The sequence below is a fragment of the Mustela putorius genome, unplaced genomic scaffold (genome assembly GCF_011764305.1).
Source record: "Mustela putorius furo isolate JIRA1106 unplaced genomic scaffold, ASM1176430v1.1 tig00000056_pilon_pilon_pilon, whole genome shotgun sequence".
In the NCBI taxonomy this organism is placed as follows: Eukaryota; Metazoa; Chordata; class Mammalia; order Carnivora; family Mustelidae; genus Mustela; species Mustela putorius.
In genome coordinates this window covers 399,886-424,519 of record NW_025421263.1, presented here as the reverse complement: position 1 = coordinate 424,519, position 24,634 = coordinate 399,886, and the positions used below count along the sequence as shown (strand labels likewise).

The 24,634-nt window shown below is 38.2% G+C and overlaps 1 non-coding gene across 1 annotated transcript; it reads right to left on the bottom strand.

Annotated features, from left to right (window-relative positions):
- Positions 1 to 16,963: 16,963 nt before the first annotated feature.
- On the bottom strand, positions 16,964 to 17,070 carry LOC123394515. The gene has a single exon (XR_006609291.1). It is a non-coding gene; the product is annotated as a U6 spliceosomal RNA (small nuclear RNA).
- Between the last annotated feature and the right edge of the window lie 7,564 nt (positions 17,071 to 24,634).

Here is a 24,634-nt window from a genome sequence, read left to right as displayed (position 1 = left end):
TGCGGAGCGCCAGAGGAAAAGGCCAAGCGTTGCCTACACCGGGAGATGGTAGTGTGCATAGAGTGCAAACCTAGGCCACACACTCTGCTGCAGGCTTGTGGCTGTGTCTGCTTAGTTCTGCCTGGCAGGATGAACTCAGGGTGCGAACATGGAACCCGGGAAAGCAAGGCCCAAGAGGCACCAGCTCTCCCGCAGCTCTTCTTCCCTGACGCGACAGAGCGAACACCCAAAGCCTTGCTGAGGAAGCAGCAGCGACGTGCGGTTCGTGCCAAGCTGAAAACCTCTGCGAAAGCATAGCAGTTGCTGGGAAATCAGAGTCGGTTCTGTGGGCTGCTCTTGCTGCTTGCCTTAGCCTAGTATTCGCAGCACGGTGGGAGAAACCCACATAGAGCGAAAGCCTCTTTGCCCGGGCATCCTGTCTGGGAAAGCACACCATTCTTTGGGAAATCAGAGTCGGGTCTGTGGGATGCTGCTGCTGGTTGCCTGAGCTAGTATCCCAGGACAGAGTAATAAACCTGCATGGAGTGAAATCCTCCAGCATCCCCTCTGGGAAAGCACAGCATTTTTGGGAAATCAGAGTCGGGACTGTGGGATGCTGCTGCTGCTGCTTGCCTGAGCTAGTCTCCACAGCACGGAGTAATAAACCCACATGGAGCAAAATCCTCCGCCATCCCTCTGGGAAAGCACAGCATTTTTGGAAAATCAGCGTCGGGTCTGTGGGATGTTGCTGCTGCTTGCCTGAGCTGGTCTCCACAGCATGGTGTAATAAACCAGCATGGAGCAAAATCCTTTTCGCCCGGGCATCCCCTCTGCCTTAGAGAGAATCGTGGTTGCGCCTGTGGTAATAGCCTTAAGGAAAGGGACACGTCTGTCACTGCGCTCCTCAGGAGCATGTCTGGGGAAGGTGCAGCACATTGTCCCGGGAGAAGAGAAGGAGCCATTAGCCTTGTTGTCATGAAAAGGTCGCGAAGCAGGAGAGGCTGCCCTGTCAGCAACCGCGGGCCAGTGGCAGGACAAGTGTCACCCGCTCCCTGTGCTGAGAGACGGACGCCTGGCTGCTAAGGAGACACGAGGGGACGACTAGGGCAGGGGCGCATTCTCCACTCTGAGGAAGGAGTCTTGGCAGAAGGCATGCCTGTCCTGGGCCCCTGGGCCCAGGGGGACAGCAGCTCCATGGCTACATGTCCCTGGTGCAGACATGTGCTTGCCACCAGACGCCTACCCTGAACTCGCAGAAGTAGCTCCCTGAAAGAACGGGCAATCAGATGCCGTCTTCCTCCAGGATGTGGAAGTGTTCGCGGAGGCACGGGGTGTCCGGACAGTCCCCCACAGCTCCCATCCCAGTGCACGGGCGGTGTGCAGGGATCCTGTCGCCTCTCCTCTCCTGTGGGGAAGGCACTGGCCTAGTCTCCAAGTCCGCTGAGCGCCACAGCAAAAGGCCAAGCGTTGCCTACACCGAGAGATGGTAGTGTGCATAGAGAGCAAACCTAGGCCACGCACGCTGCTGCAGGGTTGTGGCTGTGTCTGCTTAGTTCGGCCTGGCAGGATGATCTCAGGGCGCGAACATGGAATCCGGGAAAGCAAAGCCCAAGAGGCAACAGCTCTCCCGCAGCTCTTCTTCCCTGATGCGACTGAAGCCATGTTGAAAGAAGCAGTGGCGTGTGCGGTTTACTCCAAGCCCAAAGCCTCTGCAAAAGCACAGCATTTGCTGAGAAATCAGAGTCGGTTCTGTGGGCTACTGCTGTTGCTTGCTTGAGCCCAGGCTCAAGGTGGGAGAAACCTGGAAACAGCGAAAGCCACTTTGCCCAGGCATCCCCTCTGGGAAAGCACAACATTCTTTGGGAAATCAGAGTCCGGTACTTGGGATGCTGTTGCTGCTTGCCTGAGCTAGTCTCCATATCACGGAGTAATAAACCCGCATAGAGCGAAATCCGCTGTAGCCTGGGCATCCTCTCTGGGAAAGCACAGCGTTCTTTGGAAAATCAGTGTCGGGTCTGTGGGATGCTGCTGCTGCTTTTCTGAGCTAGTCTCCACAGCACAGTGTAATAAACCTGCATGGAGCGAAATCCTCTTTGCCTGGCATTGTCTCTGCCTGAGAGAGATGCTTGGTTGCGCCTGTGGAAACAGCCTTAAGGAAAGGGACACGTTTGTCCCTGCCCTCCCCAGGAGCATGTCTGGGGAAGGTGCAGCATGCTGCCCCGGGAGAAGAAAAGCAGCCGTTAGCCTTGTTGTCGTGAAACAGTCGTGAAGCAGGAGAGGCAGCCCTGACAGCAGCAGTGGGCCAGTGGCAAGACAAGTGTCACCCGCTCCCTGTGCGGAGAGATGGAAGCCTGGCTGCTAAGGAGACAGATGGGGACCACTAGGGCAGGCGCGCATGCTCCACTCTGAGGAAGGAGTCTGGGCTGAAGGCAGGCCTGTCTTGGGCCCCTGGGCCCAAGGGGACAGCAGCTCCTTGGCCACCTGTCCCTGGTGCAGACATGTGCTTGCCACCAGGCGCCTAACTTGAGCTCGCAGATGTAGTTCCCTGAAAGAACGGGCAGTAAGATGCCGTTTTCCTCCAGGATGTGGAAGTGTTCGCGGAGGCACGGGGTGTCCGGGGAAGGAGTGGGGACAGTCCCCCAAAGCTCCCCATCCCAGTGCACGTGTGGTGTGCTGGGATCCTGTCGCCTCTCCTCTCCTGTGGGGAAGGCACTGGCCTAGTCCCTGAGTCCGCCTGAGCCCCAGAGCAAAAGGTCAAGCATTGCCTCTGCAGGGAGATGGTAGTGTGCATAGAGTGCCATCCTAGGCCATGCATGCAGCTGCAGGATTGTGACTTTATCTGCTTAGTTCGGCCTGGCAGGTTGAACCCTGGGCGCGAACATGGAGTCCCGGAAAGCAAGGCCCAAGAGGCACCAGCTTTCCCACAGCTCTTCTTCCCTGACACTACTGAAACATTGCTGAGGAAGCAGCGGCGAAGTGTGGTTCGCTCCAAGCCTAAAACCTCTGCGAAAGCACAACATTCGCTGAGAAATCAGAGTCGTTCTGCGGGATGCGGTTCTGCTTGCCTGAGCCCAGTCTCACGGTGAGAGAAACTCGCATACAGCAAGAGCCTCTTTGCCCGGGCATCTCCTCTGGGAAAGCACAGCATTCTTTGGGAAATCAGAGTCGGGTCTGTGGGATGCTGCTCCTGCTTGCCTGAGCTAGGCTCCCCAGCACGGTGTAATAAACCCACATGGAGCGAAATCCTCTTGACCCGGCATCCCCTCTGCCTGAGAAAGAAGCTTGGTTGCGCCTTTGGAAAGAGCCTTAAGGAAAGGGACACGTCTGTCACTGCGCTCCCCAAGAGCATGTCTGGGGAATGTGCAGAAGGCTGGCCCGGGACAAGAGAAGGAGCCATTTGTGTTATTGTCTGGAAACAGTCGCGAAGCAGGAGAGCCGGACCTGTGAGGACCAGCGTGTCAGAGGCAAGACAAGTTTCACCCGCTACCTGTGCGGAGATATGTGAGCCTGGCTGCTAAGGAGACATGAGAGGACGACTAGGGCAGGGGCGCGTGCTCCACTCTGAGGAAGGAGTCTAAGCAGAAGGCAGGCCTGTCCTGTGCCTCTGGGGCCAAGGGGACAGCAGTTCATGGGCCACCTGTCCAGAGGGCAGACATGGGCTTGCCACCAGGTGCCCTGCCCTGAACTCACAGAAACAGCTCCAGGAGGAACTGGCAGTTAGATGCCGTCCTCCTCCAGGATGTGGAAGCATTCGGGGAGGCACAGGGTGTCCAAAGGAGTGGAGACAGACCCCACAGCTCCCCCATCCCAGTGCACGGGCAGTGTGCAAGAATCCTGTCGCCTCTCCTCTCCTGTGGAAAAGGCACTGATCTAGTCCCCGAGTCCGCCTTAGCGCCAGAGCAAAATGCCAAGCCTCGCCTATGCCAGGAGATGGTAGTGAGCATAGAGTGCCATCCTAGGCCACGCACACTGCTGCAGGGTGGAGGCTGTGTCTGCTTATTTCGCCTTGGCAGTTTGAACCCAGGACGTGAACACAGAGCCTGGGAAAGCAAGGCCCAATAAGCACCAGCTCTCCCGCAGCTCTTCTTCCCTAACGCGACAGAGCGATCGCCCAAAGCCTTCCTGAGGAAGCAGTGGCAAAATGTGGTTCGCGCCAAGCCCAAAGCCTCTGTGCGTGCATAGCAGGCTCTGCGAAATCAGAGTCGGTTCTGCGGGCTGCTGTTGCTGCTTGCCTTAACCTAGTATTCACAGCACAGTGGGAGAAACCCGCATAGAGCAAAAGTCTCTTTGTTCGCGTATCCGCTCTGGGAAAGGACAGCATTCGCAGGGAAATCAGTGTCGGTTCTGTGGGATGCTGATGCCGCTTGCCTGAACATAGTCTCCCAAGCATGGTGGGAGAAAACCCGTATGGAGAGAAATCCTCTTAGCCCGGGCATCCCCTCTGCCTGGGAGAGAAGCGTGGCTACGCCTTTGGAAACAGCCTTCAGGAAAGGGACATGTCTGTCACTGCACTCCCCAGAAGCATGTCTGGGGAAGGCACAGCACGCCGCCCCGGGAGAAGAGAGAAGGAGCCATTGGCCTTGCTGTCGGGAAACGGTCGTGAAGCAGGAGAGCCTGCCATGGCAGGAACAGCGGGCGGGTGGCAAGACAACTGTCACCACAGTCTTTGATGACACATTTGAGTCAAGGCTCATCTACTCTACGGATGAGACTACTCTGTAAAATTTTTAAAGGCAACCTGTTTAAAGGCAACATCATGAAAGAATGTTTGGTGAATTGCTTTGGTTTTCTATGCATGGTATCTAGATGAGTTTAAGGGAGCATAATCCAATAAAAAATTTAAAATTAATTTTAAAAAATATAAAAAAAAACATTTTAATATCTTTGCTTTTGGGGTTCCTGCAAATGAAACTACAAGAAAGGGCTGAGAACATTTTCTTTTTTTCTGTTTGTTTTTTTTCTTCAATTTGGACCTCCTCCTTAGGTCTCCGATCAAAGAATGCTTACACAGACACTGTAGTGTAGAAAGGACAAAATATCATATTACAAAATATTCTATTCCTATCCTTTTGTATACCCAGAACAATAAGTTAATATATGTGCTGCCAAAGAAGCACACCAGAGCAATAAGTTAAATGAAGATTGTACTGGGAAGATAAAACAATTATTCCATAAAATGAGTGGGTTTTGAATGGGATGTGAAGGGCGGACTTGTGAGTTAGGAAAATATATATATACAAAGACTTAATGAAGGTTTAATTAAAGCATAACAACTATGCTGTATTACTGAAATATATTAAAATGATGATATAGAAATACCTTGCCTATTACTTAATATCTCACAGAGTAACATCAAATCACCTATTAATCCTTTCTACTAACAGCTGTTCCTCTTTGTTTCACTTTACATAACATGTGATGGATTGACATTTGTAGAAATAGGGGGGAAACATGGAAGAAAGTGAACAATTAGGATCAAAATACAGTAATAAACAAGGTAAATAACCAGTGAATATTTACTATAATGTAAATATATGCTGTTTCAATGCATGCACATTTATAAACTGAGAATTTTCAGGAGTGACAGCCAATGTAGAAAATCTAGATGGTGTTATAGAAAATTCCATAAAACCCTTTGCATTAGTTTAACAGCCTGGTATAATATTTAGAAACCAGACTGTGTCATTTCTTTGAGCAGTTAAGCATAGAAAAACATGGCTGAAATCATGATAAATACTTAACATTTACTTAAATTTTTGTTTATTTTTTCCTTTAATGCCCATATGGTGTTCATAATGTCCTAAGTATTTGTGGTTGTTAGAGCAAAGTAAATTTGAAAATTTCCATGGGGAGGGTAAATCTTAGTAAAACAAAACAAAAACACAGGGCACCTTTCCTATGGTTGTGAAAAGCTCAATGCATTTTCATTAACACCCACCTCACAGTCCATAGGAAACCAACTGTGTTCCCATTTTTAAGAAATTTTATCCTACAAGTCTTTCCTCATGACACTGTTGCCTATTACATAAATCAAACAGACATTCAACATCTTGAAATGGAATCAGAAACCCACAAAGCTGACTGCTGTCAGGACTCATAAGGAAGGCAATTAATAAATTTATTATTTAGGAGAGGAGTTGTTTGCTTTCTAAAAATCCATGCAAAATTGGAATGTTATCCGGAGTGTATATCAAACTAACTAAGCTAAAAGTGTCTTTTTATCTCAGGTTCACCCATTTGACAATAATTATATTTTCTCCTTTATCTCTGGTTTGGTCAGCTATGTCAGAACACTTAATTCATTCAGTCAATCAACAAAGACCTATTTAGTACTAATTTTTTGTGGGTGTGATGAATAAGACAAATATCTGCCACAATGGAGCATATGATCTAGAGTTTAAAATTCATATTTGAATTACTTACATACCACCACATACATACATGGATTACATACTTACCACCACAAATGTAAACAACACTTATAAAATTGAAAAAGAAATAGATGATAATGATGCTAAGGAGAAGACCTTAATATTAAAAGCAATAAAATTGATATGTCTATTAGTAGAAATAAAAAATGGTCATATATTACTAAAGTAAAATTTAGGGGTCCCTGGGTGACTCAATCGGTTAAGCAGCTGCCTTTGGCTCAGGTCATGATCCCAGGGTCCTGGGATTAAGACCTGCATTGGGCTCACTGCTGGGTAATAAGCCTGCCTCTCGATCTTCCTCTGCCTGCCACTCTGCCAACTTGAGCTCTCTATGTCAAATAAACAAATAAAATCTTTTAAAAAAAGATAAATATAAAGTAACACTTACTGAAGATTTGGGGATGGTGATGTCATCAAGATGGCAACATGGATGCATGGATGGCTCCTTATTTATTGCTAAAGGTAAATGTATAGTCAAAACCAGATTCTCTAATATTGTAATGGTGATATATAAAACATTTACTAGTCTAGTTTAAAAGTTAAAAAAAAGCCTATTAAAAATAACTATAACTGCAATCATTTGTTATTGAAAGTACAATATAAAAATGATCTAAAATGTAAAAACATCAATAACCTGTTGTTATAGGAGAAGTATAAATTTTCTGTACATTATTGAAGTTCAGTTGTTTTCAACATAAAATGGAATGTTATAACTAATGTATTTTATATAAGCTTAATGGTAAATATAAAAAAATATGTAGTAGATACACAAAAGATTTTGATAAAGAAGTTAAAACATACTGCCACAAAAAGTCATCCGATTACAAACAAAGAGAACAAGACAGGAAATAAAGAGCAGAGAATCTACAAAAGAGCAAACAATTAACAGAGAAACAAAACAGATAAACACTGGGGAAAGAAAAAAATTTAAAAAAAAAGGGAGGGGAAGGCAAACCATAATACACTTAAGTATAAGTAACAAACTGATTGTTTCTGGAGGGGAGATGGGCAGGGGAATGGGCTAAGTCAGTAATAATTATTAGGAGGTCACTTGTGATGAGCATTGAATGTTATATGTAAATGGTGAATTACGAAATTCTACTCCTGAAACTAATATTACACTATATATTAACTAAATTTTAAATAAATCATGAAATATAAAAAGAATGAAAGGCAAAAGTTAAGTCCTTACCTATCAATAATTACTTTAACTGTAAGTGAATGGAATCATCCAGTTGGAAGACATAGGCTAGAACAGATTAAAAAAACAAACAAAAACACAAGATCCAACAATATGTTGCGTATAAAAGAATCACTTTAGCTTTAAGGACACACATGGGCAGAGAGTAAAGGGATGGAAAAAGATATTCCAAGCTAATGATAACAAAAGAAAACAAGGGTAGCAATAACTATAACAGACAAAATAGGGTTTATATAAGCTAAAAATCACCACAGGAGTCAAAGAAGGTCATTATACAATAAGAAAAGTGTCATCAATTCATCAATACAGTAATTGTAAATATCATGTACCTAATATTGAGCCACATAAATATATAAAACAAACACTAACAAAACAGAAAGGAGAAATAAATAGCAATACAATAGTATGTGGGGACAATAATACCCCACTCTTACATATGGATAGATCATCCAGACAGAAAATCAATAAGAAAATAGTGAATTTAAACACTATGCCTGGACAACTGGATGGCTCAGTCAGTTAAGCCTTTGCCTTTGGCTCAGGTCGTGATCCCAGGGTCCTGAGATAGAGTCCCACATTCGGCTCCCTGCTCAGGAGGGGGTCTTCTCACTCTGTCTCTGCCCTTACCCCTTGCTCATTCTCTCTGCCCTGCTCTCTCAAACAAATAAACAAACAAAACAAAACAAACAAACAAACAAGAACTATGTCAAATGAACCTAACATATTGACAGGATATTCCACCCAATAGTATCATAATAAATATTCTTCTCAAACACACGTGGAAAATTTTCTAGGATAGATCACATTTTAAACCACAAAACAAGAGTCCCCCCAAAATCAATAATATAGAAAGCGTATCGAGTATATTTCCAGCCAAAATAATATGAAAAACTAGACATCAATACAGAAGGAAATTTGGAAAATTTACAAATGCACAGACATACACATTTTTAAACAAGAAAAAAAAAAAAAAAAAAAAGAGACAAAGTGGGAATAAAAAATACATCTTGAGGAAAATAAAAAAATATATAACAAAAAAAATTATGAGACACAGCAAAGCAGTTATAAAAGGAAATTTTATAGCTATAAATGTATATATAAAAAAAAGATTTCAAATGAAGAACTTAATATAACAGCTCAAAAAAAAACTACAAAAAAAAAAACAAAGTAAACTTAAAAGTAGCAAAAGGAAGGAAGGAAAAAAATAAAAATTAGGGCATAAATAAATGAAATATAGAATTAAAAAAAAAAGAAAGTTTTTTTAAATGGTAAATAAAATTAGACTTGGTAATGGTAAATTAAAAAAAGACAGCTATACTAACTCAGAAAAAAGAAGACTCAATAAAATCAGAAATGGAAAAGGAGACATTATAACAGATACCACAGAAATATAAAGGATAAAAGACAGTTAAATGCCAGCGAATCGAAAGCCTAGAGGAAATGGACAAATTCCTAGGCACATACAACCTATCAAGACTGAATCATAAGGACATAAAAAAATGTGAACAGACCAATAAGGGGTAAGGAGATTGAATCTGTAATAAAAACCTTCTAACAAATAAAAGTCCAGAATCAGATGATTTCTACAGTGAATTCTACCAAACATTTTAAGAAGAAATAATACAAATACTTTTAAAACCCTTCCCAAAAAGTTGAAATACTCTGAGGCACATTTTACAAAGCCAACATTATCTTGATATCAAAACCAGACAGGAGCACTACAAAAACCAAACCAAAACAAAACAAAACAAAAACAAAGCAGCAAACAAAAAGAACTACTGGATAATATCCCTGATAAATAAAAATGTAAAAATTCTCTACAAAATGCTACAAAACTGAATTAACCAGCACATATCAGTAAGTGTGATGCATTATATTAATAGAATGATCAATAAAAACTCATATGATCAACTCAATATATGCAGAAAAGGCATTTGACAAAATTGAACACCCTTTCATAATAAAAATACTCACCAAACTGGGTACAGAAAGAATACACATCAACATAATAAAAACCACATATTCCATGGAAGGATTCAAGATGGCGGAGAAGTAGCAGGCTGAGACGACATCAGGTAGCAAGAGATCAGCTAGATAGATTATCTAACCATTGCAAACACCTACAAATCCAATGGGCGATCAAAGAGAAGGAGAGCAACAATTCTAGAAACAGAAAATTGATCACTTTCTGAAAGGTAGAACCGGCGGAAAAGTGAACCCAAAGAACGGGAATGTAGACCGCTGGGGGAGGGGCCAGCTCCTGGCAAGCTGTGGAGCAACAGAGCACAAAATCAGGACTTTTTAAAAGTTTGATCCACTGAGGGATATCAACCCAGAGGCTAAACCAGAGTGAAGCCCAAGTGGGGTCAGCATAGCCCCAGGTCCCTCAGGGTCACAGAAGGACCAGGGGTATCTGAGTGTCACAGAACTCACAGGTATTAGAGTGGGGAAGCCGGCTACAGAGACAAAGCTGAGGAGTGAGCTCTCAACCCAGGGTTACTTTGAACCAGGCATAGGCAGGGTGAGCTTGGAGCATGGCCAAGGGCCAGGGAGACGGGAGTAATTGAGCTCTTTTCTCCAAGCACAGCCAGAGGACAGGGAGATGAGAATGACCAAGGACTTTTCTCCAAGTGCGAGTGACAGAGCACTTTTCTCCAAGCATGGCCAGAGGCCGGGAAGATGGGAGTGATTAAGCACTTTTCTCTGAGGGTGCACTGAGGAGCTCTGGTAAGGGCAGGACAAATCCATCTCGGGCAAAGACACTTGAGAATCAATACAACAGGCCCCTTCCCCAGAAGACCAACAAGAAACCCAGCCAAGATCAACTTCACTTACTAAGGAGAACAGTGGAATTCCGGAGGAGAAGAAACCAAAACAAGGAATTCATGGCTTTCTCCCAATGATTCTTTAGTCTTGCAGTTATATTTTTTCTTTTTTCTTCTAATTTTTTTTAACTTTTACCCTTTCCTCTTTTAATGATTTTTTAAACTAGTTTATTTTTAAAATACCTATAAAAAATAATAATCTATTTTTAACCTTCATTATTATAGTCATATTTTATCCTCCATTGTATCTAACTATATATTTTTTTACACATAGGGTTTTTCCTTCTAAAAAAAAATATATATATATATATATAACTTCTTCTAATAGATCAAAATATACCCTAAATCTAGCTCCAAGATTGTTCTAGTGTCCAGCCTGAGCAAATTCTCTCCAGTTTATCTTTCTTTATTGTCCCAACCAACTTGCTCTATCAACTTATTTTTTAGAAATTAAATTTTTTCCCTCATTTTTATAGGTTTATTCCATCCCTTCATTGTGCCTACCCTTATATGTTTTTCATCCTTTAAAATCTTGGTAAGTAGTTTCTTCTACGAGACCAAAATATTCCCAAAATTAAGTGAGTGACCCTGTTCTAGTCACAAGTCTAGTATATATATTTTTTTTCTTTTTAAATATTTTTTCCTTGTTTTCTTTTTTTAAATCTTTTTTTCCCCCTTGAACTTCTTTTTTATCACCTTTCGTTCTCCCAAAACTTGGGGGTCTCTTCTGATTTGGTTAAAGCACATTTTCCTGGGGTCTTTACCACCTTTTTAGCATTTTATTTGCTCCTTTATATATTCTTATCTGCTCAAAATGACAAGGTGGAAAAACTCACCACAAGAGAAAGAACGAGAGGCAGTACCAAAGGCTAGGGACCTAATCAAAACAGACATTGGTAATATGACAGAACTAGAGTTCAGAATGACAACTCTCAAGGTTCTAGCTGGGCTCGAAAAAGGCATGGAAGATATTAGAGAAACCCTCTCTAGAGAGATAAAAGCCCTTTCTGGAGAAATAAAAGAACTAAAATCTAACCAAGTTGAAATCAAAGGAGCTATTAATGAGGTGCAATAAAAAATGGAAGTTCTTACTGCTAGGATAAATGAGGCAAAAGAATTAGTGATATAGAAGACCAAATGATGGAGAATAAAGAAGCTGAGCAAAAGAGAGACAAACAAATACTGGACCATGAGGAGAGAATTTGAGAGATAAGTGAAACCATAAAACGACACAGCATTAGAATAATTGGGATCCCAGAAGAAGAAGAAAGAGAGAGGGGAGCAGAAGGTATATTGGAAAGAATTTTTGTAGAGAATTTCTCTAATATGGCAAAGGGACAAACATAAAAATCCAGGAGATGCAAAGAATGACCCTCAAAATCAATAAAAATAGGTCCACACCCCGCAACCTGATAGTAAAATTTACAACTGTTAACAACAAAGAGAAAATCCTGAAAGCAGCCTGGGAAAAGAAGTCTGTATTGTACAATAGCAAAAACATTTGATTGGCAGCAGACTTATCCACAGAGACCTGGCAGGCCAGAAAGAACTGGCATGATATTCAGAGTGTTAAATGAGAAAAACATGCAGCCAAGAATACTATATCCAGCTAGGCTATCAGTGAAAATAGAAGGAGAGTTTAAAAAGCTACCAGGACAGGGCGCCTGGGTGGCTCAGTGGGTTAAGCCTCTGCCTTCCGCTCAGGTCAGGATCTCAGGGTCCTGGGATCGAGGCCCGCATTGGGCTCTCTGCTCAGCAGGGAGTACGCTTCTCCCTCTCTCTGCCTGCCTCTCTGCCTACTTGTGTACTCTCTCTATTTCAAATAAATAAATAAAATCTTAAAAAAAAAAAAGCTACCAGGACAAAAAAAAGCTGAAAGAATTTGCAAACACCAAACCAACTCTCCAGGAAATATTGAAAGGGGTCCTCTAAGCAAAGAGAGAGCCTAAAAGTAGTAGATCAGAAGGAACAGAAACAATATACGGTAACAGACACATTATAGGCAATACAATGCCACTAAATTCATATCTCTCAATAGTTACCCTGAATGTAAATGGCCTAAATGCACCAATCAAAAGACACAGGGTATCAAAATTGATAGAAAGCAAAACCCGTCAATATGCTGCCCAAGAAACTCATCATAGACCCGAAGACACCCCCAGATTTAAAGAGAGGGGGTGGAAAACAATTTACCATGCTAATGGACATCAGAAGAAAGCTGGGGTGGCAATCCTTATATCATATCAATTAGATTTTAAGCCAAATACTATAATAAGATATGAGGAAGTACTCTATATCATATTCAAAGGGTCTGTCCAACAAGAAGACCTAACAATTTTAAATATCTATGTCCTTAACATGGGAGCAGCCAACTATATAAACCAATTAATAACAAAATCAAAGAAACACATCAACAATAATAGAAAATAGTAGCAGAATTTAACACTCCCCTCATTGAAATGGACAGATCATCCAAGCAACAGATCCACAAGGAAAAAGGCCTTAAATGACACACTGGACAAGATGGACATCACAGGTAGGTTCAACACATTCCAACCCAAAATAACAGAATACACATTCTTCACTACTGCACATGGAACATTCTCCAGAATAGACCACATCTTGGGTCATAAATCAGATCTCAAGCATTATCAAAAGATTGGGATCATCCCCTGCATATTCTCAGACCACAATGCTCTGAAACTAGAACTCAATCACAAGAGGAAACTTGGAAAGAACACAAATACATGGAGACTAAACAGCATCCTTCTAAAAAATGAATTGGTCAACCAGGAAATTAAAGAAGAATTGAAAAAATTCATGGAAACAAATGATAATGAAAACAAAAGTGTTCAAAATCTGTGTGATACAGCAAAGGCAGTCCTAAGAGGAAAATATAAAGCTGTACAAGCCTTTCTCTAGAAACAAGAAAGATCTCAAATACACAACATAACCCTACACCTAAAGGAGTTGGAGAAAGAACAACAAAGAAAGCCTAAACCCAGCAGGAGAAGAGGAATAATAAATATCAGAGCAGAAATCAATGAAATAGAAACAAACAAACAAAAACCAAACCAAACCAAACCAAACCAAACCAAACCAAAACAAAACACCACCAGCAACAACAACAACAAAAAAACAATAGAACAAATAAACGAAACTAGGAGCTGGTTCTTTGAAAGAATTAATAAGATTGATAAACCCCTTTCCAGACTTATCAAAAAGAAAAGAGAAAGGACCCAAATAAATAAAATCATGATTTAAAGAGGACAGATCACAGCCAACACCAAAGAAATACAAACAATTATAAGAACCTACTATGAGCAACTCTATGCCAACAAATTCAACAATCTGGAAGAAATGGATACATTCCTAGAGACATATAAACTACCACAACGGAACCAGGAAGAAATAGAAAACGTGAATAGACCCATAACCAGTACGGAGATTGAAACAGTCATCAAAAATCTCCAAACAAACAAAAGCCCTGGGCCAGATGGCTTCCCAGGGGAATTCTACCAAACATTTAAAGAAGAATTAATTCCTATTCTCCTGAAACTGTTCCCAAAAAATAGAAATGGAAGGAAAACTTCCAAACTCGTTTTTTCTGAGGCCAGCATCACCTTGATCCCCAAAGCAGACAAGGATCCCATCAAAAAAGAAAACTTCAGACCAATATCCCTGATGAACACAGATTTGAAAATTATCACCAAAATACTAGCCAATAGGATTCAACAGTACATTAAAAGGATTATTCACCACGACCAAGTGGGATTTATTCCAGGGCTACAAGGTTGGTTCAACATCTGCAAATCAATCAATGTGATACAACACATTAATAAAAGAAAGAACAAGAACCACATGATACTCTCCATAGATGCTGAAAAAGCATTTGACAAAGTGCAGTATCCCTTCCTGATTAAAACTCTTCAAAGTGTAGGGATAGAGGGCACATATTATCAATATTATGAAAGCCATCTATGAAAAACCCACTGCAAATACCATTCTCAATGGACAAAAACTGAATACTTTCCCGCTGAGGTCAGGAACACGGCAGGGATGTCCGTTATCACGACACTGCTATTCAACATCATACTAGAAGTCCTAGCCTCAGCAATCAGACAACAAAAAGAAATTAAAGGCATCCAAATTTTGCCAAATTGGCAAAAGAGAAGTCAAACTATCACTGTTTGCAGATGATATGATACTGTATGTGGAAAACAAAGGACTCCACTCCAAATCTGCTCTAACTTGTATAGGAATTCTGTAAAGTGTCAGGATATAAAATCAATGCACAGATATTGGTTGCATTTTTTTATAGCAACAAGTCAGTATAAATAGAAATTAAGGAGTGAATCCCATTTACAATTGCACCCCAAACCCTAAGATACCTAGGAATAAACCTAACCAAAGAGACAAAGAATTTATACTCAGAAAACTCTAAAGTGCTCATGAAAGAAATTGAAGAAGACACAAAGAAATTGAAAAATGTTCCATGCCCCTGTATTGGAAGAACAAATATTGTGAAAATGTCTATGCTACCTAAAACAATCTACACATTTAATGCAATCCCTATCAAAATCCCATCCATTTTTTTCAAAGAAATGGGACAAATCATCCTAAAATTTATATGGAACCAGAAAATACCTCGAATAGCCAGAGGAATATTGAAAAAGAAAGCCAAAGTTGTTGGCATCACAATTCCGGACTTCAAGCTCTATTACAAAGTTGTCATCATCAAGATAGTATGGAACTGTCACAAAAACAGACATAGATCAATGGAACAGAATAGAGAGCCCAGAAATACACCCTCAACTCTATGGTCAACTAATCTTCAACAAAACAGAGAGGAATGTCCAATGGAAAAAAGACAGCCTCTTCAACAAATGGTGTTGGGAAAATTGGACAGCCACATGCAGAAAAATGAAATTGGACCATTTCCTTACATCATACATGAAAATAGACTGGAAATGGATGAAGAAGCATAATGTGAGAAAAGAATCCATCAAAATCCTTGAGGAGAGAACAGGTAGCAACCTCTTTGACCTCAGCAGCAGCAACTTCTTCCTAGGAACATCACGAAAGGAAAGGGAAGCAAGGCCAAAAATGAACTTTTGGGGTTTCATCAGATCAAAAAGCTTTTGCACAGCAAAGGAAACAGTTAACAAAGCCAAAAGATAACTGTCAGAATGGGAGAAGATATTTTCAAATGACATACCAGATAAAGGGCCAGTATCCAAAATCTATAAAGACCTTTTCAAACTCAACACCCTAAGAACAAATAATCAAATGAAGAAATGGGCAGAGGACATGAACAGACATTTCTGCAAAGAACACATCCAAATGGCCAACAGACACATGAAAAAATGCTCCACATCACTCAGCATCAGGGAAATACAAATCAAAACCAGAATGAGATACCACCTCACACCTTTCAGAATGGCTAAAATCAACAAGTCAGTCAATGACAGATGCTGGCATGGATGTAGACAAAGGGGACTCTCCCACACTGTTGGTGGGAATGCAAGCAGGTGCAACCACTCTGGAAAACAGCGTGGAGGTTCCTCAAAAAGCTGAAAATAGAACTACCCTATGACCCAGTGATTGTATTACTCGGTATATACCCTAAAGATACAAACGTGGCATTCTGAAGGGGCACCTGCACCCAAATGTTTATAGCAGCAATGTCCACAATAGTTAAACTATGGAAAGAACCTAAATGTCCTTCAACAGATGAATCAAAAAATAAGATGTGGTATATATGTACAATGGAATATTATGCAGCCATCAAAAGAAATGAAATCCTGCTATTTGTGATGACATGGATGGAACTAGAGGGTATTATGCTTGGCAAAATAAATCAATCTGAGAAAGACAACTATCATATGATCTCCCTGATATGATGAAGTGGAGATGCAACATAGGCGGTTTGGGGGGTATGAAAAGAAAAATAAAAGAAGATGGGATTGGGAGGGAGACAAACCATAAAAGACTTAATCTCACAAAACAGACTGAGGGTTGTTGTGGGGAGGTGTGTTGGGAGAGGATGGTGGGGGTATGGACATTGGGGAGGGTATGTGCTATGGTGAGTGCTGTGAAATGTGTAAACCTGGTGATTCACAGACCTGTACCCCTAGGGATAAAAACACATTATATGTTTATAAAAAAATTTTAAAAATCCATTAAAAAAACACATATTGCAAGCCCAGAGCTAATCTCATATTCAATCAAAAAAGTTTGAAAATTTTCCCCTTAAAGATCAGAAACAAGACAAGTGTGTCCACTTTCACTACTCTCATTTGACATAGTACTGGATGACTTAGCCAGAGAAACAAGGAGCACAAAGCAATAAAAGATCCCCCCCCCAAAAAAAGGAAGAAGTAAAATTTTCTTTTTTTTGGATAACATGAACTTACATGTAAAAAAATCCTAAAAACTTCACAAAAAACATTTGAATAAACAAATTTAGTAAAGCTGCCAAATACAAGATCAATATATAAAAGACAAGAATTTTGTTTTGTTTTGTTTTTAAAATGGAATGCTTTCCAGTTTTTCATGTCATCCTTGTTCAGTGATCACGCTAATCTTCTCTGCATCATTCCAATTTTAGTATATGTGCTGCCAAAGTAAGCACAAGACAGGAGCATTTTAACACTCTAATGATGAACTATCTGAAAACATAAAGAAAACAATCTAATTCACAATAGCATCAAAAACAATAAAATACTTAGGAAAAGATTTAACTAAGAAGATGAAAGCTTTGTACCCCATAAACGATGACATTGATAAAGAAATTGAAGGAGATACAAATGGAAAGATAGCCCATATTTATGAATGGTAAGAATTAACATTGTTAAAATGTCCATACTACCGAAAACCATCTGTAAATTCAATTCCTATCAAAAATCCAATGTTAGGGGTGCCTGGGTGGCTCAGTGGGTTAAGCCACTGCCTTCGGCTCAGGTCATGATCCCAGGGTCCTGGGATCGAGCCCTGCATCAGGCTCTCTGATCAGCAGGGAGCCTGCTTCCACTTCTCTCTCTGCCTGCCTCTCTGACTGCTTGTCATCTCTCTCTGTCAAATAAATAAATAAATAATCTTTTTAAAAAAACCAATATTATTTTCTTACAGAAGTAAGTAAACAACCCTAAAATTTATATGAGACCATAAAAGACAACAAATAATCAAAGCAGTTCTGAGAAAGAATGAAAAAGAGAAATTACACTTCTTGATTTGAAATTATACTACAAAGCCCTCATGCTCAAAACAATAAAGTATACTGGCATAAAAACATCCAATAAACAAGTAGAACAGAATGAGAGTCCAGAAATAAATCCTTTCATACAGTCACCTAATATTTGACAGGGGCCAACATAGGTAATGGGTAAATATAGTCTGTTCAATAAATGATATTTAAAACTGAATAGTCACATAAAACAGTATGAAACTGGAGCCTTATTATATCACTCATAAATCTTAACTTGAAATAGATTAAAGACTTAAATGTGATGCATGAAACTAAATTTCCTAAAGGAAAACATAGGAAAAATTCTCCTTGACTTTGGTCTTGCCAATAATTTTTTGGATACCAGACCAAAAACACAAGCAAAAAAAGCAAAAATAAGTAAATGGTATTACATCAAACTAAAGTTTCTGCATTGCCAAAAATAAAAAAGAGAGAGAATGAAAACACAATCCACAGAATGGAAGAAAATACTTACAAATCTTATATCTGAAAAGAGGTTAATAACCAACAGATACAAATAGAAAAAAATATATAATTTAAAAATTAGCAAAAGGATCTCAATAGACTTTTTTTCAAAAAAGTTACATAAATGACCAACAGGACCATTAAAAAGTGCTCAACGTAAAAACTCAGGGCAAAGTCATTATGTTGTTGTTGTTGTTTACCTCTGAAAAACACAGCAAGATATTACTACCTATTAGAATATATACTACCAAAAAATTAAAACTAACAAATTTTGGTAAATATTGGGGAAAATGGGGAACTTATGCACTGCGGTCGGGATATAAATTTGTATGGAAAACAGTATGGAGATTATTCATATTATTAAAAGTAAAATTACCATATGATTCAGTAATCCCACTTCTAGGTATATATCTAAAGGAAACGAAGTCACTATTTGAAGACATATCTGCGCTCTTATGTTCATTATAAAATTATTAACTCTAAGCAAGAGATGGAAATAACTTCAGTATCCATTAATGGATGAGTGAATAAAATAAGTATGGTAAATATATACTATGGAATACTACTTAACCATGAAAAATTAAGAAATACTGCCATTTACAACAGCATGGATGGATCTTGAAGGTATTATAGTAAGTGAAATATTTCAAAGATTTTATATATCTTTTTAATTTATGTATTATGATATCCCTTACATACAGAATCGGAAGAAAAGGCAAACTAATGGAAACTTAGAGTTGAGTTGACAAGGGGTGAACCTGGGGTGGAGTAAGGTGGTCAAAGGGTACAAACTTGCAACTATAATATGAAAAAGTTCTGGGGATCTAATGTACAGCATGATGATCATAGTTAATAATATATACATACTTTTTTTAACTGTGCTTCCCTTTATTAAACTTTGCATATATCACATTCTTACAAGTTGAAAGTTTATAGCAATCTTGTATAAAATAGGTCTGCTGCCACCATTTTTCTAACAACATTTGTTCATTTTGTGTCTCTCTGTCACATGTTGGTAATTCTTGCAATATTTCAAGTTTTTTCATTATTACTGTATTTGTTATGGTGATCTGTGATCAGTAATTATGACCCACTGAAAACTCAGAACTAGTTTACTTAAGGTATATACATTGTTTTTCTTTAAAGACATAATGTTTTTGAACAGTACAGTATAGTGTTTATTTTTTATATGCACTGGGAAACATAATTTTTTATATGCACTGGGAAACCAAAAAAAAATAATAATAATTTGACTAAGTTTATTGAGATAATCACTTTATTGAAGTGGTCTGAACAAAACCCACAAGACATTTGAAGTTTATCTCTACTGTACTATATACATAAAAGTTGCTAAGAGAGTACATCTTAAAATTCCTTATGATACATGCATAAAAACAGTGGCTACTATATGAGATAGTAGATGTATTAACATTTTTATGTAGATTTTATTGCAATACAGGTGTATACCAATTTATCAAATTGTACAAAATTTACACAATGTTAAAAGTTTGCAGTGTTATAAGAAATCATTTCTTAAATTTACAAATTATAATATGTCGATTATTTTTCAATAAAGCTGGAAAAAACTTTTTGTAGAATTAATCTATTTTTCAGAAAAGGAAGTAAGGAAGTAGAAACTGCAACTAACTGAAATAATAGAATATAAAATCCATTTTAGTTATATACACTGTGACAATAACTATTACTTAGTTTACAATGAAGGAATACTTATGAAGCATGAAGGATGGTCTATAAATAAGGCTGAAAGAGCTCAGTTTTAATGTTTAAATTTAAAATCTTCTTTTGAAATACTAAACTGACCACCCAGTTTTCCAAACATAAATGTCTTAACTGCATGAATTTATTTCATACAACTCTATAATCTAGTTTCATAAGAAAGCAGCATGCAAATTTTGAATAAGACAGACTTGCTTAAGTTTCTTTATGTTCCACAGTAAAGGATACTTCCCTAAAAATAAATAGAAGAAAAATCAGCATATTTATCATGATAATTATTATTGATAATGAGATTCATATTGAATTAGGGAACATATATCCTCAGAGGGGTAAAGTAAAATGAAATTTATTTCGGTAAATGTGTCTATGAATAGTCAATACAATGCCTCAATATAAATGAATATTATCATTTTGAACAATTTAATTACTATTATTAGAATTATTATAAGTATAAAAATAGCTATCATTTTAGCATGGAATATGAGACTCTCATGCTCCATGCTTCATTACATCCACACAACAACTCTGCATAATAAGTATTATCATCACCATTTCATGGGTGAAAAAACTGAGGCTAACACATTTAGATAACTGGTTTATGATTACATGGCTAGTAAAGATGCATCACACTAATTTAGGCTTTATGATTTCAGAATTGTACTCTTTCCACTGCACATTCTATTACTCTGTAAATACTTGGCTTGTTTTCATTTAGTTCTTCAATTTTATTTATGTTGTGATGGCTTAAAGCTTCATTTAAAGGAAGCTTAAAAAATTCATTTAACCAAAAGCTCCCAAGAAATAAAAATGTCATGGATCTAATGTAGACATGGATATCATTAGTTAATGGGTAACTATATATTTTCCACTCTAGTGAGATAACAATCAGAGTATTTTTCTAAGTTTTAGTCTCTCAGTGTTAAAAAGGACTTTGTTAAAATAGAAATATTTAGACAAAGGTGATCAAAAGTCTAGATCAGGTCACCTTAAGATAAATATTAGGAAACTGAGGAAACAAATGGAGATTTGAACACTGAGCTATGATATAATGAATGGTTTAAAGTATTTAATAGAGTATAGAAAAGCCCTTTAAAGCCTTGTCTTAGCCTAGCATTGCAGCTTCTGGGATTTCTGTCTATCTATCATCTATCTATCTATCTATCTATCTAGATATAAATTTGAAAACTTTTTTAACTTAAAGATTTTGAGAAATAGAACATAATCAGCACCATAGAAGATCTGTTTATGATAACAACCTAGCCCCTCCTCCCAGTTTGTTAATATTCTCTCTTATTTAATGTAACATTGTACAAATATACCACTATTGATCTGCCGTTATGAATGAAATAACTATAATCATCTGTTTGCATATCCTGGTGAAAATATTCATTTAGTTCCATGTTGTATTTCTAGGAATGGACCAAATTTTTTTTATTTTTAAGTTTTCTAAATATTGTCCAACTTACCTCAAATGTTTTTATTATGGGCACTGTCATTCTTTCACATTCTTGCAAGACATTTTTACTGTTGCCCAATATGGTAAGTGTGTAATACTATGCCATTCTAGGTTTTAATTTAATTTAATTCCAGATTCATAATAAAGATAAACAGTTTTTGTATATGAGTGGCCATTTGGATTACCCTTTCTGTAAGGTACATGCTCAAATCTTTTGATATCTTAACATTGTGTCATACTGACTTCTTTAATAGTAGATTTTCTGAATGAACTTTTAGCTGTGTAGGTCTTCTCTATTTTATTTTGAACTTGTTTTCATTTCAAAATATTTATATTTATTTTCATAATCTGCTTTTATTTTGCTTTGTCTATTATCTATATATTTATATATTTATTTGCAAGCAAGAGAGAGCGAGCGAGCGAGAGCACAGGGATGGATAGAAAAAGAAGAGAAAAGAATCTTAAGCAGACTCCAGGCTCAGCACAGAGCCCAACTCTGGGCTCTATTTCACAACCCTGAGATCATGACCTGAGCCAAAATGAAAGAAATAAAATAAAATTAAGGTGTTAAAAAAAAAAAGGAAAAAGAATTGGAGGTTTAATTAAGTGAGCCACCCAGGCACCCTTGTGGTATCTTAAATTAGTTGTCATATCTTTAAAGTTCTAGAGTATCCATTTCGTTCATTTATAAAATCTTTCTCAATATCATTTTTAGTTTCAGTTTTTTGTTCAATTTGCTTCCCCTCTCATTTCTTTGAGCAGAGTAATCAAGCCATTTTACAATCTTTATTGATAATTTTAATATCATACTTAATCCCATTTTGTCTATCAAATCTTGTTAATGGTTTTTCTTTGTGTGCTTTGTTACATTTTGCTATGTTCAAGACATTATATTTGAAACTCTGATTGAGTAGGGATAATTAAGAGCTATAATAATGGTATGGTCCTCCTTGGCAGGATTTTCTCTTATATCTGAGACTCTACAAGACAATCCTACTCCAAATTCAGTGATTGACTTTCTCAGTTTACACAGAAGGCAAGGTAGGCTCTAGTCTTATTTCTGCTTCTCCTTGTGCTTTGGGGATCTCAACTTAAATTTGGGTTGTACCAAAGTCCTAAAATTTGATTGCTGCTGGATTTTGAATTTTGTTTCTCTAGTATCAAGAGTCTATTAAAAACACAGCTCAGTGTGTTTTAGCAGATTCAAATGCTCTCATAGCTAAAATGGCTTCAGGGCATTTTAGGCTCTCATTGTATTTCGTATTTTGGCCCAGTAATCCCTCACTTATTTTTATAATCATTCTGATATTTTTAACTTTAAAACCTATTTTGTCTGGATTTTTAGTTGTCTTAAGTAGGAGTTTTTAGATCACCATTACTAGAAGCAACAACAAATATACATGAAAATATCTGCAGTAGTTTATCACATCTTTATGGCTTTGAACTTCCATAAGCTGAGGCATCCTTCTCTAATCACTTAGACAAACTCCAATTTACTCTTTAAAACAACACAAGAATTGCTTCATTTAAGAACATGTTCAAGGATGACTCTTCCCCACTGTTCTTACCAACATTCCCACACACTCTTTGCTAACTACACCTTGTTTATGATCTTTCATTAGGTATATCAGTGTCACCAGAATTTTGCTCTAGTGTATTTTTGTCCTTTAAAGCTTTAATTAAATATTAATTCCATAGAAAGTCTGTCCCTTTTCTTTCAAACCTGGGTTAGTTATTTCTTCTCATCATTTGTCAAAAGATACTTTATTAGAGAAACTTACAGCTGTATTGTGACTTTTGAGCCTTTACAGTTTTTTGACTGGAAAAATCACCCACCCCTGAGATCTTTACGCAGCTTCATAGCTGATATTATTCAGAAATCTGTTCAAAACAGACTTTTTTCAGGGAGTCCTTTTCGGACCCCTCAGTTAAAAAAGCTCTTCTCAATCACTGCTCTTTTAAAAATGTGCTTATTTAGTTCAAATATGCATCACTATTAAAGAAAAACCAGCACAATTTTTTTTTTTAAAGTTGGCTTACCTATTATCTATCTCTCCCATTAAAATTATTCCTCTGGGCTGGGGTTTTGTTGTGCTTATCTTAGGCCAGGCCTCGATAAATTGTCTCTGAATGATTGAATTGTTTGACTCCCTTGCTATATTCTCAATTTCATGAGGCCAAGGATTGTTCTATTCAGTCCTTCTTTATCCTCAATGTCTGTTATATTGCAGTTACTTATGTGACTAATGGGAAAAATCACAGAAAAAAAGAGTTAAAACTACAGAAAAACCCTGTAGGTTCAATAACACAAAGCTTTCTAAAATTATTTAGCCCAGGAATTGAATACTGGCTGCACTTTTGATTATTTTTTAAATGATATTGAATTTAATTTAATAGGAAATACTTGAATGGTAGAATAATAAAAAAAAATTATAAAAGCAACTTGTTCCTTAAAGTAAGAATTATATAGGGCTTGCTTTAGGTAGCATAGACATTTTCAAAATATTTATTCTTCCAATCCAGGAGCATGGAACGTTTTTCCATTTCTTTGTGTCTTACTCAATTTCTTTCATGAGTACTTTAGAGTTCTCTGAGTATAGATTCTTAGACTCTTTGGTTAGGTTTATTCCTAGGTATCTTATGGTTTGGGGTGCAATTGTAAATGGGATGGACTCCTTAATTTCTCTTTCTTCTGTCTTGTTGGTGGTGTAGAGAAATGCAACCGATTTCTGTGCATTGATTTTATATCCTGACACTTTACTGAATTCCTGTACAAGTTCTAGCAGTTTTGGAGTGGAGTCTTTTGGGTTTTCCACATATAGTATCATACCATCTGCGAAGTGAGATAATTTGACTTCTTTGCCGATTTGGATGCCTTTAATTTCCTTTTGTTGTCTGATTGCTGAGGCTAGGACTTCTAGTAAGTTGTTGAATAGCAGTGGTGATAATGGGCATCCCTGGCGTGTTCCTGACCTTAGCGGAAAAGCTTTCAGTTTTTCTCTATTGAGAATGATATTTGCGGTGGGTTTTTCATAGATGGCTTTGATGATATTGATAATATGTGCCCTCTATCCCTACACTTTGAAGAGTTTTGATCAGGAAGGGGTGCTGTACTTTGTCAAATGCTTTTCCAGCCTTTATTGAGAGTATCATATGGTTCTGGTTCTTTCTTTTATTGATGTGTTGTATCATATTGACTGATTTGCGGATGTTGAACCAACCTTGCAGCCCTGGAATAAATCCCACTTGGTCATGGTGAATAATCCTTTTAATGTACTGTTGAATCCTATTGGC